The following is a 16,561-nucleotide window of genomic DNA, read 5'->3' as shown; positions in this document are numbered from 1 at the left end:
ATTGACGAGCTAAGTAGGCATTGGTATACTGCTGACAGGCAGGTAGTGAGGTCTTTTTCACTTACATGGCTGCGCGGCTAGGGAGGTGGTAGCTAGAGTGGAGTGTACTAGACCCTGGTGATGATCCCATAGATGTACAGTACTGATATGTGGACTTACTAAGCTGGAGTTGTGTACTCAGCATTATACTCATTCATTCATTCACTATCCACTCGGGTTGGTGGTGCACAACTAATTGTTATGTGCACCTTCACAATGGCTAGGATTTTGTAATTGCATAGTTTATAGCCCTTTGGGTTGTCAAATTTATGGTGTCAAAGACACTACTATGAAGCTTGCATATATGAAGAACAAAGCTCTACTCAAGATCAGCTTTGATTAACAAGCACTGTTCATAAGTCAAGACTCGAGAAAGTGAGATTGTTCGACTAGATTCAAGAAGCTTTCAAGTTCAAACTTAAGATCTCAAGAAGCTTTCAAGTTCAATCTCAAGCTCTCAAAAAGTTCTCAAGTTTAAACGACAGCAAGACTTCAAGCTCCATTACTTTCAAAGGTCACTCGTCTCTAAAGTTTCAATGTCCTTACTTCACTATTGAGGTATGACTGACCTTAGGTTGACCTTTAGAGTAGACCATTTTGGATACATAATTCATATGTTTTATATAAGTGAGTTTGGTTTATTTTAAGACTAGTCCTGGACTTTGTTCGACTAGTCCTAGCACAGTTTCAACCTGTCTAAACATTTCCTGGATCAGTCGTAAGTTTGTTACAAAAATTAAAAAATTTCTATTAGGCTTCGACTAGTCCTGGGGACTGTTCGACTAGTCGTAGGAACAGTGTCGACTGCATCTTCGACCAGTCGTAGACCTACGAATCAAAGAACAGCGTTGAAATTCGGCCACCTACGACCAGTCGAAGGGATCCTACGACCAGTCAAAGGAGACCTACAACCAGTCATGAAGGAAACCTATGACTAGTCGTGAAACTACCAAATCTTATCACGCCCGAATTGTAGAGGTCCTTAGACCAGTCAAAGACATGATTTGTTCACCTATAAATAGAGTACGAATCTCAGAATAAAATAAGCAATTCAAGTTAATTTAATTTGGTCTTCTGAAAGATAAGTCAGTACTCCATATAAGCTAAGTGTGCATATTTAATATTATCTTTCTTTAGCTTTATTAATTGATTTTGTTTCTTGCATTCCAATCTAATCTGAAAAGAGGAATTGTTGTTTTCCTTTTTCTGGAATCCAAATCAATTAGAGCTAGCCCTTTTATTTTAATTTAAAATCTATTAGAACCTAGAACCATTATAAGGTGAGTATTGGATATTGAACTTTGACATTCAAATCTCTACTCCGACTTGGTTCTTCTGGGTTGCTACAACAAAGGAGAAAATTAGGTATTTTACAATTTGTGTAATTTACATTGTTTGGTTTTATTTGAGGTTAAGTTAGAAAAATCTCAAAGTTGTTGGTTATCTGAGGAGAGCCAAAAAACTCAGAAGTGAGGGTTTTTTGAATTACATAAACCCTTTGAAAAAGACACAATTGTGAAGGTTTTGGGTGAACCTGTGAAAACCTATTTGATAGTGAACGCTAATATCCCCTGTGTGAGGATATTAGGAGTGGAGTAGCATTTTGTGTAGCTGTTGTTTAACAGTTAGTGAACACACAGGCGAACCACTATAATTCTTAGTGTTGTGGATGTGTGATTTATATTTCCTATCTTTTATCATTCAGAATTGTGGAATGTATGTGTGAATGTGAATGTTGTAATCATTTCATTTCAAGCATAGTGGGGAATGTTGTAATAATTTAGATTTACATTTTAGCATTATATTTTTGATTTCTCCTTATCACGTTGAGCTTCAGTTTCTCTATTTGTTCTAGAAATAAGGTTGTCCTACCATAAACTTTGGTTTTTGGTGTAAGGTTGTCCTTAGAACAATTTTTGTTTCAATTTCTCTATTTTAGGTTGCTTTCTATTCTTATACTGTGATTGGTGTATAGTGCTATCTATTTCTTATTTCATATTCCGTAGTATTTATTTTTAATTGGGCATAGTCCTATTCACCCCTCCTTAGGACATATAGATTGGCCATTTCAAGTGGTATCAAAGCCTAATAGCTCGCTCTTATTGCTTTTTATTTGGATTTAATTCCTGAGCTAACGATCTAAGATATATATAAGATGTTTTGATAGCCTATCGGTCACTAGACCTCCACCCTTTGATGGCTCCAATTATGCCTATTGGAAAGCCAGGATGAGGATCTTCCTCAAATCAATGGATGAGAGTGTGTGGTAAGCCACAGTGACTGAATGGAACCCACCTGCCACTGAAGTGACTGGTATTGATGGTTCAAAATCAATGAGAGTAACACCATATTTCTCATGGACCACCCTTCAGAAAAATGAGAGTAGTGCCAATGCAAAAGTACTAAATGCAATCACTTGCGCACTATCACCAGATGAGTTCAAAAGAATCATATCCTATGATACTGCAAAGCAAGCCTGGGATATATTAGAAATGACACACGAGGGTACTACAATTGTCAAAAAATCTAAAGTCCAACTCCTCACAACCAAATTTGAAGAAATTCATATGGAGGAAAATAAAATGTTTATGGACTTTTACACTAGATTAAATGACATTGTGAACTCAATGTGGGGTCTTGGCGATAAAATCCCAGAAAGTAAAGTGTGTGCAAAGATACTACGCTCACTTCCTGAACGGTTCAACTCTAAGGTAACCACAATCCAAGAACTTCGTGATACGGATAATATGAGGGTAGAAGAACTAGTTAGTTCTTTACAAACCTATGAGTTAAACTTTAAAGCTCCTAAAAGTAAATCCATTGCTCTCAAATCTTCCAAAGGAATTTCTCAAGAAAACTCGGATTTAGAAAATTCTGAAGACGATATGGCTCTTTTAGCGAAGAAATTTTATAAGATTTTCAAAAGCAAGAAAAGGGTAGATTTTTAAAAATCAAATGATAAGAAAAGATCTAAACCTAGATCTAAAAGTTGGAAGTCTTTGAAAGATAGTCAATGTTACAACTGCCAAGAGTATGGGCACTGAGCAAACAAATGTCCTAAAAAGGACAAAACAAAAAAAAAGGGTATGTTGGCTACTTGGGATGAATCATCTGATTCTGAAGCTTCTTCTGAATCAAAAGATTCTGAAACCGAGTCGACAGTGAAGTTAAAGCCCTTATGACTCTAGCCAAATTCACTTTTTCAGATCATGACGATTCGACTAGTGAAGAAAATCTAAATAGTGATTATGAAATGAAGATGATCTTCAAGATGCTTACAATGCCCTATACAAGGAAAGTTGTAAAATTGTTATCAAACTTAAACTTCAAAAAGAAAAGTTTTTTAAACTCAAAGAATGTTTTGAATCACTTGTTTTCGAAAAATCCCAAATTTCAGATTGTTTTGAAAAATCAAAATGCGATTTAGAATTCAAAACCTCGCTGATTGAAAATCTGAAATCTGAAAATGAGATACTTAAAAATGACGTATCTTCTCTTCTGGGTTTAAAGGATATATGAAGGTATGCCCAAGGTGATCCAAAGTTAGAAGAACTATTATCCGGATTAAGAAAAAGTGGCGATCGATCCGGATTGGGCAATGATAAGAATATACCTCCTAAACAAAAGTATACTCCTCCCAAGTTTGTGAAAGGAGAGTCCTCAAACTCAAAAGGGAAAAGTACTTATCAAGGTTTTTCTAAAAATACAAAAACTTTTCAAAAACCTAAAAGCAGCCATGTCAACTTTAAAAATCAGAACCGAAACCCTCTTGCTGAAAAGATAGTAGATTTACTCAAGGAGCTCTTAAAATCTAACTGAGTAGGTGATTCTTACAACATCAGTCAGAAGAAGACCAACTATACTCCTAAACTAAAACAGTTCTGAAATCGGTTCCTAAAGTTGCCTGCTTAGTTACTCACACCACTTTCAAAGCTACAAGTCATTCAAAGTGGTACCTAGACAGTGGATGCTCAAGGCATATGACTGGTGATAAAGGTTTATTCACCGATCTCAAAGACATGACTGATGGTTCAGTCACATTTGGTGATGGCAGCAACTGCAAGATTATGGGCCAAGGTACTATTCAACTCTATAACCTTCCTTTGTTTAAAAATGTTTTATATGTTGAAGCTCTAAAACGTAACTTGCTTATCATATCTCAAATATGCGACAATAACCATAGTGTACGGTTTTCTAATCAAAGCTGTGAGATTCTAAACAACAAGGGTTTAGTAATACTAACTGGACGTAGAATGTCTGAAAACTGTTATATTGTTAGCAAATCCAACTCATCTAATCAATCATGTTACATGGTCCATACAGACGAGACTGACTTATGGCACAAACGTCTTGGACATGTACACTACCAAAATCTATATAGATTGAGCAAACGGGAACTTATAAGAGGTTTACCTACACTACAAAAATTAGATAAAATAAGCAGTGAATGCCAGATTGGCAAACAAACAAGGAACTCACACAAAAAGGTGAATTCCAATACCACATCAAGACCACTCGAGCTTCTCCACATGGACCTAGTAGGACCTACCACGACGGAAAGTCAAGGTGGCAAAAGATATATCTTGGTAATTGTAGATGACTTTACCAGATATACATGGGTAGTCTTCTTAAGGGACAAATCAGAAACCTTTGAAGAAATGAAAAAGGTTCTTAAAAGGATTCAAACTGAAAAAGGTTCTCAAGTCAGTAAGATTCGTAGTGATCATGGATCTGAATTTGAGAATAGCGGTTTTGAGAAGTTCTGTAGTGACCAGGGAATATTACATGAATTCTCAGCGCCCAAAACTCCACAACAAAATGGAATAGTTGAAAGGAAAAATAGAGTGCTTCAAGAAATGGCTAATGTCATGTTGAACAGTATGAAGCTCTCTAAGAATCTTTAGGCTGAAGCAGTGAATACAGCTTGCTATAGTATTAACCGGGTTTACACTAGTAAAGGTAATAATAAAATGGCTTACGAAATGTGGTTTGATAAAAAGCCTACTGTCAAATACTTTCGATTTTTTGGCAGTAAGTGCTATATTTTACGAGATCGTGAAAATCTGGGAATGTTTGATATGAAGAGTGATGAAGGAATCTTTCTAGGATATTCTTTAAATAGACGAGCTTATAGGGTTTTGAACAAAAGGACCGATGTGATTCAAGAGTTCATCAATGTGGTCATTGATGATCACTTAAGCACACCTATCTCAAGTTCAGATAATGATGAAGTTCTTGTAATTGATAAACCTGATACTTCATCTAATCAGACTGATTCTGAACTAAGGATTGTTAAAGATCATCCAACCACACAGATTCTTGGAAACCCTCTCACTGGTGTTCGTACCCATAGAAAACTTGAGGATATATGTAATTATGTATGTTTTACATCCCAGATAGAACCATCTAACGTAAAAGAAGCTCTTGCTGATGAAAACTGGATTGTTGCGATGCAAGAAGAACTTAACCAATTTGTGAGAAATGATGTTTGGTATCTCGTACCTAGACCTAAAGATAAACACATCATTGGAACCAAATAGATTTTCAAAAATAAGTCTGACGAACTTGGCAATATAATTAGAAACAAGGCTAGGCTAGTGGTACAAGGTTACACTCAAATTGAAGGTATTGACTATGATGAAACCTTTGCACCAGTAGAGTATCTTGAATCAATTAGACTCTTTATATCCATTGCGTGTTTCGGAAAGTTTAAGATTTACCAAATGGATGTGAAAAGTGCATTTTTAAATGGCAATCTGCATGAGAAAGTCTATGTTAAACAACCGATGGGTTTTGAAGATCCTAAGAATGCCGATCATGTTTATTGCCTTAAAAAGGCACTTTACAACTTAAAACAAGCTCCTAGGGCATGGTATGAGAAACTAACAAAGTTTCTATTAAGCCATAATTTTCAAATGGGATGTGTTGATAAAACTCTGTTTATTAAAAAACATAAGGATCATATTTTATTAGTACAAATCTATGTTGATGATATCATTTATGGATCTACCTGTACTGACATGACTATTGAGTTTGCAGATTTGATGAAATCTCAGTTTGAAATGAGCTTGGTTGGGGAATTGAATTATTTCCTTGGGTTGCAAGTAAAATAAAAACCTGATGGAATGCTCATTTCTCAATCTAAATATGCTATGAACTTGATTAAGAGATTTGGATTTGAGAATGGTAAGAACTTTGATACTCCTATAAGTACAACCTTGAAACTCTCAAAAGATTCTGCAAGTAAAAATGTGGATCTGAAATTATACTGGAGTATGATTGGTAGTCTATTGTATTTAACTGCTAGTAGACCCAATATCAATTTAAGTGTTGGTATTTGCGCTAGATATCAATCTGAACCTAAAGAGTCGCACTTGACTGCTGTCAAGTGGATTATACGATATGTCGCAAGTACTGTTAATCTCGGTCTCTAGTATCCACATGAGACTAGTGTTCAATTAGCTGGGTACTCGGATGCTGACTGGGCTGGTAATCTTAATGATCGAAAATCAACCAGTAGTGGTTATTTTTATATCGAAAACTATTTAGTTTCTTGGTTTAGCAAGTCACTTTCAACAGCTGAAGCTGAATATATCGCAGCTAGTAATGCGTGTACACAGCTTGTTTGGATGAAACGTATGCTAAGTGATTACGGAATTAAACAAGATTCTATATTATTATATTATGATAATTCCAGTGCCATAAATATTTCAAAAAATCCAATTCAGCATTCTCGTACTAAGCACATTGACATTAGATTTCATTATATTTGGGAATTAGTAGAAGACAAGATTATATCTTTGGAATATATCCCTACCGAGAATCAACGTGCTGATATTTTCATTAAACCGCTCGACAAAAGCAAGTTTAACAAAATGAAATTTGATCTCGGCATGTGCATTTTAAAATGATTAATTATGCCTATTTGTATTATAGTGTATATATTTGCTAGTTTAATTTCCAAATCTTGAAAAATATATAAAAATCAGATTTTTTTTGGCCTGTACTCGACTAGTCGTGAGTATCTACGACCAGTCGTGTATATCCACGACCAGTCGTGAATCACGTGGATTCACTTAAAATTTGGGAGAAATCATCTCCTTCTTCATTTCAACTTCACTCTCCAACGAGCCGACACACGACTAGTCGAACCCATCTTCCAAAATCTTCAAGGTTAGTGTTCCATTTGCATTTTGCTTATAGATTTGTGTCTTGATTGCTTCTATTTCTCTCTTGGAGTTGTCTATTTCAAATTTAGTTGAGATTTGGGATTTTTCTTTTGAAAAATCTGATTTAAGAAAACCCTTTTCTCAATCCTTTGCAACTCTTTATATTCTTGAAATCTTTGTTGCATATGGCTTCTAGAGGAAGAAAATCAACTTCCCGTGGTCTGTCTACTTCTTCCAGATTGGCCCCTATCACTAAGCGTCATCTTAGGGCTCCTTAGGACGATCCAACTTATGTTCGGGACGTCAGATTGCATAATGTTATTATTGAGCATCCAGTTGATATTAATCATGTTGCTCCTTTTGATATTTTTCCTATGCTCCAATCTGTAGGTTGGAATAACTTATTGCTTTGGAGTGGGCCAGCATATCGGTCCATTGCCCAATCCATGTTTGCATGCATATGTGCTTTCTCACTGGAAAATTTAACTTTTTCTATCTCCACAAGAGAAGGGCCATTTGAAGTTGATCGTCATTTGATTTCAGCCCTTATGGATATTCCAGTGAATGATGAGGGTATTCCCATCCATACTTTATCTGATAAACCCTCCGTCGCTGAAAAACGTATGCTGACTAAGGACTTATGCAATTTGGATGTACAATGGACGCATAAAGGGAATGCGCTTCCTTCAAAATATCTGTTACCCAAATATAGAGTTCTTCACAAAATCTGGGTCAGATTAGTATTTTTAAGATTACTGGTCTGTAATAACTTTATTACTCCTAACTTGTTTTGAGTTTGTCACTCTCTTTAACTTAGCTCAGTCTATGAATTATGTGTGTTGCTTATGCTATGTTCTCATATCTTGACTAGTTACCTCTCGTATTTTTCATTGATTATTTCTCCTCAGCCATCTATTTTATGCTTCCTTTGTCATATTGTGACAAAAAGGGGGAGTATGGATATGTTATGAATATTTATATGGATATGGATGTTGTCATGAGGAGGGAGTAGCATTGTATTGTATGGTGTTTTATGAGTATGTTACTCAGGGGGAGTATGTTACTCAGGGGGAGTATGTGCAGAGGTGTGAGCAGAGGTGGACTGAATATTGATTTACAAGTCTGCAGGATGCCGGTTGATAACAACTGGTGCATGATTCTTTAATCAGATATTCTGTGTTATGTAACATATCTTGAAAGTGTGTTTTGTCACTAATTTGACAAAGGGGGAGATTGTAAGTGCCATAGTTTATAGCCCTTTGTGTTGTTAAATTTATGGTGCCAAAGACACTACTATGAAGCTTGCATATATGAAGAACAAAGCTCTACTCAAGATCAGCTTTGATTAACAAGCATTGTTCATAAGTCAAGACTCAAGAAAGTGAGATTGTTTGACTAGATTCAAGAAGCTTTCAAGTTCAAACTCAAGATCTCAAGAAGCTTTCAAGTTCAATCTCAAGATCTCAAAAAGCTCTCAAGTTTAAACGACAGCAAGACTTCAAGCTCCATTACTTTTAATAGTAACTCGTCTCTAAAGTTTCAATGTCCTTACTTCACTATTGAGGTATGACTGACCTTGGGTTGACCTTTAGAGTAGGCCATTTTGGATACATAATTCATATGTTTTATATAAGTGAGTTTGGTCTGTTCTAAGACTAGTCCTGGACTTTGTTCGACTAGTCCTAGTACTGCTTCGACCTGTCTAAACATTTCCTAGATCAGTCATAAGAAATTTTCTGTTAGGGTTCGACTAGTCCTGGGGACTGTTCGACCAGTCGTAGCAACAGTGTCGACTGCATCTTCGACCAGTCGTAGACCTAAGACTCAAAGAACAGTGTTGAAATTCGGCCACCTATGACCAGTCGAAGGCATCCTACGACCAGTCGAAGGAGACCTACAACCAGTCGAAGGAGACCTACAACCAGTCGTGAAACTGCCAAATCTTATCGCGCCCGAATTTTCAAATATCTGTTGGTTCTATGACCAGTCGTAAAAGTCCTTAGACCAGTCGAAGATGTGATTTTTTCACCTATAAATAGAGCACGAATCTCAGAATAAAATAAGCAATTTAAGTTAATTTAATTCGGTCTTCTGAGAGATAAGTCGGTGCTCCATATAAGCTAAGTGTGCATATTTAATATTCTCTTTCTTTAGCTTTGTTAATTGATTTTTTTTCTTGCATTCCAATCTAATCTGAAAAGAGGAATTATTGTTTTCCTTTTTCTGGAATCAAAATCAATTAGAGCTAGCCCTTTTATTTTAATTTAAAATCTATTAGAACCTAGAACCATTATAAAGTGAGTATTGGACATTGAACTTTGACATTCAAATCTCTACTCTGACTTGGTTCTTCTGGGCTTGTACAACGAAGGAGAAAATCAGGTATTTTACAATTTATGTAATTTATATTGTTTGGTTTTATTTAAGATTAAGCCAGAAAAATCTCAAAGTTGTTGGTTATCTGAGGAGAGCCAGAAAACTCATAAGTGAGGGTTTTTTTGAATTGTGTAAGCCCTTTGAAAAAGACACAATTGTGAAGGTTTTGGGTGAACCTGTGAAAACCTATTTGATAGTGAACGCTAATATCCCCTGTGTGAGGATATTAGGAGTGGAGTAGCATTCTGTGTGGCTGTTGTTTAACAGTTGGTGAACACACAGGCGAACCACTATAATTCTTAGTGTTGTGGATGTGTGATTTATATTTCCTATCTTTTATCATTCAGAATTGTGAAATGTATGTGTGAATGTGAATGTTGTAATCATTTCATTTCAAACATAGTGGGGAATGTTGTAATAATTTAGATTTACATTTCAGCATTATATTTTTGCTATCTATTTATTACGTTGAGCTTCAATTTCTCTATTTGTTCTAGAAATAAGGTTGTCCTACCATAAACTTTGGTTTTTGGTGTAAGGTTGTCCTTAGAATAATTTTTGTTTCAATTTCTCTATTTTAGGTTGCTTTCCATTCCTATACTGTGATTGGTGTATAGTGCTATATATTCCTTGTTTCATATTCCGCAGTATTTATTTTTAATTTGGCATAGTCCTATTCACCCCCCCTCTAGGACATATAGCTTGGCCATTTCAGATTTCTATTGGGGAGCACGACTAACTTGAGATCAGGAGTCTGACTATCTAAATTTATATATGGGACTAGTTTGGATAGAAGTCCCTTGTGATGGACCCCATAGTCGTGATAATATGTACTATCATCCCAACTTCACACTCCAGCTTGGTCATTTCATTCACACCGCATATTGCATTACATCCATGGCATATGTTATTTTCAGTTGCTATGTTTCTGCATTTATATGGCCTAGATGAGGTTGATGGTATTCGTGGCTCTTAAGAATTGCATATTGTATTGCATCCTCGATATATGATATTTGGCTTACTGTGTCTCCATATTGCAGAGTTGTTCTACATTGCATCTTCAGTATATGATATTGGCTTATTATGTTTTTGCATTGTATAGTCTGGATAAGGCTGATGGTATTTATGAACTTACTAGCATGTTTCCGCATTGCTCTAATATTGCATAATTGGCACTTACCTTGCGCACACACTTACACCACCCTCTAAGCTTTCTATAAGCTTATGCACGATAGATGCGTGCAGGTGGCATTAGGTCAAAGCAATGTTGAGCTTAGAGCATGCAGTTGTCTTCTGGAGCTTTCATTTTTTATATATGTATTTCCCTTTTAGTATTGTATTCAATTGTTTATATTAGTGGATATGTGATGATGATGTTGCCTTTGTAATTTGGGTAAACTAGTGGTTATGCTTCTTACGAGATAAATGTACATTGAAAACCCTCCTTGTAAGATCCCAGGATCAGAATCTGGCGTATGGGCGCTGGGAGCTGAAAATGGGGTACTACGGAGGCTGTCAGCATTGGATTCAGCGATTGAGAATTTTGTAGCCCAGTTTTCGAGTTTGGTATTAGAGCATAACTTGGGAATACCTGAGGATAACATCACATATCTACTGATAGCTATCCTACACTTTATAATTGTTAAGAACTTAAAATAGTTATATCCTCGAGTTCGAATAACTTAGAAACTTTCTCATATAGCTCCCTACCGTTGGGATTGTAAGGCTGCATAGTATTCCAATCTCGATCGTTTCTGACCAATATCCGAGGATCAGTGGGGTCACCATATTGTTGATGAGGTGTCTTAGGAGCGTGAGGTTGAGGTTAAAGGGTGTTATTTGTCACGCTCCAAACTCGGACAGCGGGCTCACAAAATTCTCAATCGCCGAATCCGGTGCCGACAGCCTCCATAACACCCCATTCTCGGCTCCCAGCGCCCTTACGCCAGATTTCGATCCTGGGATCCTACAAGGAGGATTTTCAGTATGAATTTTTTTTGTAATGGAGCATAACCACAAGCATAACCAAGTCACAAAACAACAACACCACATATCCACTATATCAAAAACTTTAAGTACAATGCGTATGAAAAGGAAATACAATATAATTAAAGTAACAGAAACTCTAGAAGCTCGGCTGCACGCTCCAAGCTCAACGCTGCTGCAACCTAACGCCACCTGCACGCATCTATCGTGCATAAGCTTATAGAAAGCTTAGAGGGTGGTGAAAGTGTGTGCAAGGCGAGTGCCAAGTGTATAATATCAGAGTAATGCGGAAATATGTGGTAAGTCCATAAATGCTATCAGCTATATCAAAGCTATGTGATGCAAGGCATGAATGCTATCAGCCATACCAAGGCCATGCGATGCGAGGCCTATGTAGCCAAATGTCATATGCGAGATGCAAAGCAAGCGTGCCAGTACTCATCACGTACACATATCAGTACAGTTCCTCTTTGGATATCCCCGGGGTCTAATACACCTCACACTGACTGCCTCCTCCCTAGCTGCACAGTCAAGCAAGTGGAAGAGACCACACTATCCGCCTAACCAGTAGTCTGCCAATACCTACCCGGCTCATCGATAACGGACTCATTTACGAGCTGGTCAAACTCAGCCTAGCTTATAGCCCCCTCACTCGGGCGGATAAGGCCACACCCCCTTCCAACCGACCACGACACAATGGGAGACGCGGCCTACTGGTATTCGGCACCCGGGCGCTCATGTATCCACTCGGTCTAGACATTGGAGCATCTCCTGGTACCAAAAAAGTTCTGGGACTTTCACCCAAGGACATCCTAAGTGCCCACAGTGCTAGAACCAAGCATTTTCGGTATCCGATACGGCCATCCATGATGTGTCTGTGGAGCCACAGCCCTGATGTCGCTAGGGCGTGCAGTGATCACGACACACAATGCGAGATGCATGAGTCACACCGTACAATCATGCAGCAATCCTGCGCGTACCACGCGATCATGTGGGGCACTCTGTCTCATAAGGAGTCCTGTAAATGTCTCAGCCCAACGGCTTATGCTATGATCAAACATTCCTCATCTCAAGCATACATATGATGCGTATGGGCATGATCATGGAAGTGCACTAAGCATGCTTATAAAGTAATGAATTATCAACAAGTATGGGCCTATCAATGGGCCCTAAGGAGAGTCATAATGCGAACATTTAACCAACATTATTCTTACAATGTGGACGTCAAACCAACATTGCTCCCTAGGCATGGCCCGCCATAAAACATCATTTCATAAACTAAGGGGGAATCACACATTGCAATGGACCCTAAGGACATCCCGTTGGGCCTCGACCCATGGGCCTTAGATACATCAAATGGGCCGTATCGCATGAGCCTTACATTCATCAAATGGGCCGCATTAATGGGCCCCCACCAATGGGCCTTATGTACATTGCAATGGGCCCTATCCCATAGGCCTTTGAAAACATCACAATGGGCCTTGTAACATGTGCCTTATGTACATCAAAGTGGTCCTCAACAACGGCCTTGTACACATCAAGGTGGGCCTCAACAATGGGCCATAAATACATCAAGATGGCCTAATCACATGGGCCTTATGCATACCAAATGGGCCTAATCATATGGGCCCTAGATATATACCAAGGTGGGCCTCAATGGACGGCCATAATTAAATCAAGATGGGCCCCAAACATATGCTAAGGTGGGGTCCATTTGAACTACAGATCTATCTTATTTTTAGTCTCAAGCCTTAAAATGGGCTTTCAAAATGATTGGACAACTTGGATGCAGCACATGCATCATGGTGGGGGTCCACATGAAGGCCCACCATCAGGTATATTATAAAATATAATATATATAATACACACACACACACACACACACACATGCACACACAGGGCAGCTGTAGGGGTGGGTCCCACCATCCAGGGTGGACGGTGCAGATAGAACATATAGATCATGGTGGGGTCCACTGTCCAGACAGTGGACAGTGTGGATAAACACATAAATCATGGAGTTCACCGTCCACTGCTGTGGACGGCGTGGAGAGATCACATACACAGGACGGGTCCACCGTCCCGTGCTGGGGACGGTGTGAATAAAATACATACATCACTGTGGGTCCCACGTGGGGCCCATCATAACGTTTGCTTTCCATCCAACCTGTTGAGAAGGTCACGCAGACCTGGATTGAAGTGGAAAAATAAATTTCATCTTGATCCAAAACTTCTATGGCCCAAAAAAAGGGTTTCAAAGGTATACGTTCAATCCCACTGTTTCCTTTGATGTGGGCCACCTGAGCCGTTTATTCGGCTGATTTTTGGGGTGGGCCCACTGTTAGAAGTGGCCCACCATATGAACGGGTTGGATGACAAATATACGTCATGGCGGGGCCCACAGAGGGAGCGTGGGTCCTGCCTTCACGGCCGCCCGCCTGGCACATGTCTGCGCATCTGACAGCAGCAGCAATGCTACAGTTGTAATTTTATTTTTTTTGAAAAAATAAGTTTTTCAGGGGTTTTTCATGTGGGGTCCGAATCAAGTGAATCCACCCCAGCCAATGGATTCCATGGCCCGAGACAGGCTAAACAAGTCCAATATCGAATATATTTCAGCGTGTAGTAAAAATTAAAGTGAATTTAAACAATGAGAATCACTATTTAGAAGGGTATAGCCCGCCAAAAGCTTGGATCAACTTCATCTTTCAGCTTAACGCCTAAAATGATTTGGGAAATAGAATGGACGGTGTGGATTAGTCCCATACATCAAGGTGGGTCCTACATGGACAAGCCCCTTCCAAAGCTTATAAATCAAGCTCATATTTGTATTTTCAATTGACGTGCATGGACATCCTTAGACGTCTAGACATAACATGTGCGTTGAGGTGGGCCCTGCTTAGGTGGGCCGCCAAATGGTGAGTGGCGGGCATACAACACATATATAAAGTGGGCCTCACCCACCAATGACTTGGGTTCAATACATGCTTCATGGTGGGGTCCATCCAAGTGGGCCACACGGCCATATCATCACATAGAAAAAAATAAATAACTAAAAAGAGAGGGAGAGAGAGAAATAGAGTGGGACGCGTGTGATGGAGGGCTCCGCCACTATGAGCCCTCCCTTGCAAGAAATCATACATTAAGTGGGTCCCAATACATGTGGGCCCACCAAATCAAGGATTCAACGGTGGAGACCCTTTCTCCACCAAATGCAAGGTCTAGATGACCCTATCCATACATGAAAAATAAACATCATGATGGGGTCCATGGAGAATGGCCCCATCATGGAATGATCATGAGGATCAAAGTGGTCCATCGGCCACATCAAGGGTCCAAAGTGAGATCCATACCATCAATCGGTAGGCCTCACTTGTCCCATCATAAAAACACAAAAAAACCTATCCTATAAGGCACCCACCGGTCGATCTTCTTGGTCCGTTGGAACGCTTATCTCCTTGTGCTCTTCTTTGATGGTGGAAGATGAGAAGTGAATGGCTAGGATGGAGGATTTGGGATGGGAAAGTGGGCCACCAAAATCACATTTCTCTCACATGGAGAAGCTTGGACGTGAGCTCTCTTGTTTGCTTGGGATTGAGTTGAGAAAGAGAGGGAGAGATGGGATGTAAGGAGAGGAGTGATGGATGTGAGTGATGGGTGAGGTGATGGTGTACTTGACTAGCATGGGTGTGTAAGAGAGAGGGTGAGAAAGGATTGACTTTGGAGAGAGAAAGCATGGGTTGCTTTGTACTTGACATGAGGTGATGGATGGGATTGATTTGACATATTGTAGAGATTCTCTTGGGATTGCAAACGCGCGGTGTTTCCTCGAAATAAACGTCGGCTCACATCTTCCTGTCAGGGTATCGGATCGGTGCACGAGTCGCGGCGTTGGAACCGCGGCGACGGTGCGGTCGCAATAGTACAAGTCTCGAATTAAGCCAACTCAAATCTACAACATACAACTTAGGGTCGATAGCAAACATCGATTACTAATCGCAGGTTACCGAAATTCGACGGGAAGGATCGTGGGATTCGACGGAACAGTACAGACTAGGATACGGGTCTTACACTATTCCCATCCTTTTCTAGATTGATTGTGCCTTGACATATATATATATAGTGATGCTTCATCTTCCCTTACTTTGTCCTGCGTCATAATAAATTTCGAGGATGAAATTTTTATTAGGAGGGGAGACCTATAAGGCCTGTATCCTAATCCGTACCATTCCATAGACTCCCACAGTCCTCCCAGTAGAATTTTCGTGACCCGCGACGCGCAGATAGCATTTACTCACAACTCTGAGCCACATCCTGTTGATTTGAGTCGGCTTGACCCAAAACTTGTACCCTTGCAACGCGCCGTCACTGCAGTTCCAACACCGCGTCTCGCGCGCCGATGCGATACCCAGGCCAGGAGTTATGGGCCCGTGTTTATTTCGAGAAAATGCCGTGCATTTACAAATCCCGAGAAGAGAATCTCTACTATATATCAAATCAATCCCATCAATCAATCAATTACAACACCCATATCTCTCTCATCCAAAAGTCAACACAACCATACCTCTCAAGTCAAGTACATCCATCACTCACCCATCACACCCATCCCTCTCTCCCATCCATCACTCTCTCTTTCTCTCTCATTTCTCTCTTCACTTCCAAGTAACCAAAGAGGAGCAAATGTCCAAGCTTTTCCAAGAGAGCTAAGTGTGGCCCACTTCCTGCCCCTTTCATCTCTCATCATAGCCATCCATACTTCATCAACCTCCATCAAAAGGAAAGTGTAGGAGCTAACGAGTACATGGAGCCTAGAAGAAGCAAAATCAGTGGGTATTTATAGGTTTAGATTGTGCTTTTTGTGATGGACTGAGTGGGGCCCACTGATTGATGGTGTGGATCCTATTTGGGACTCCCTTTAATGTATGTTTTGTAACCTAGAGGGGCCCATAGTGGCCGGGTCCCTCCATTTCACCGATCTCTCTCTCTCTCTCTCT

The sequence above is a fragment of the Magnolia sinica genome, chromosome 5, assembly GCF_029962835.1.
Source record: "Magnolia sinica isolate HGM2019 chromosome 5, MsV1, whole genome shotgun sequence".
NCBI lineage: Eukaryota > Viridiplantae > Streptophyta > Magnoliopsida > Magnoliales > Magnoliaceae > Magnolia > Magnolia sinica.
This window is presented reverse-complemented; position numbering follows the sequence as displayed.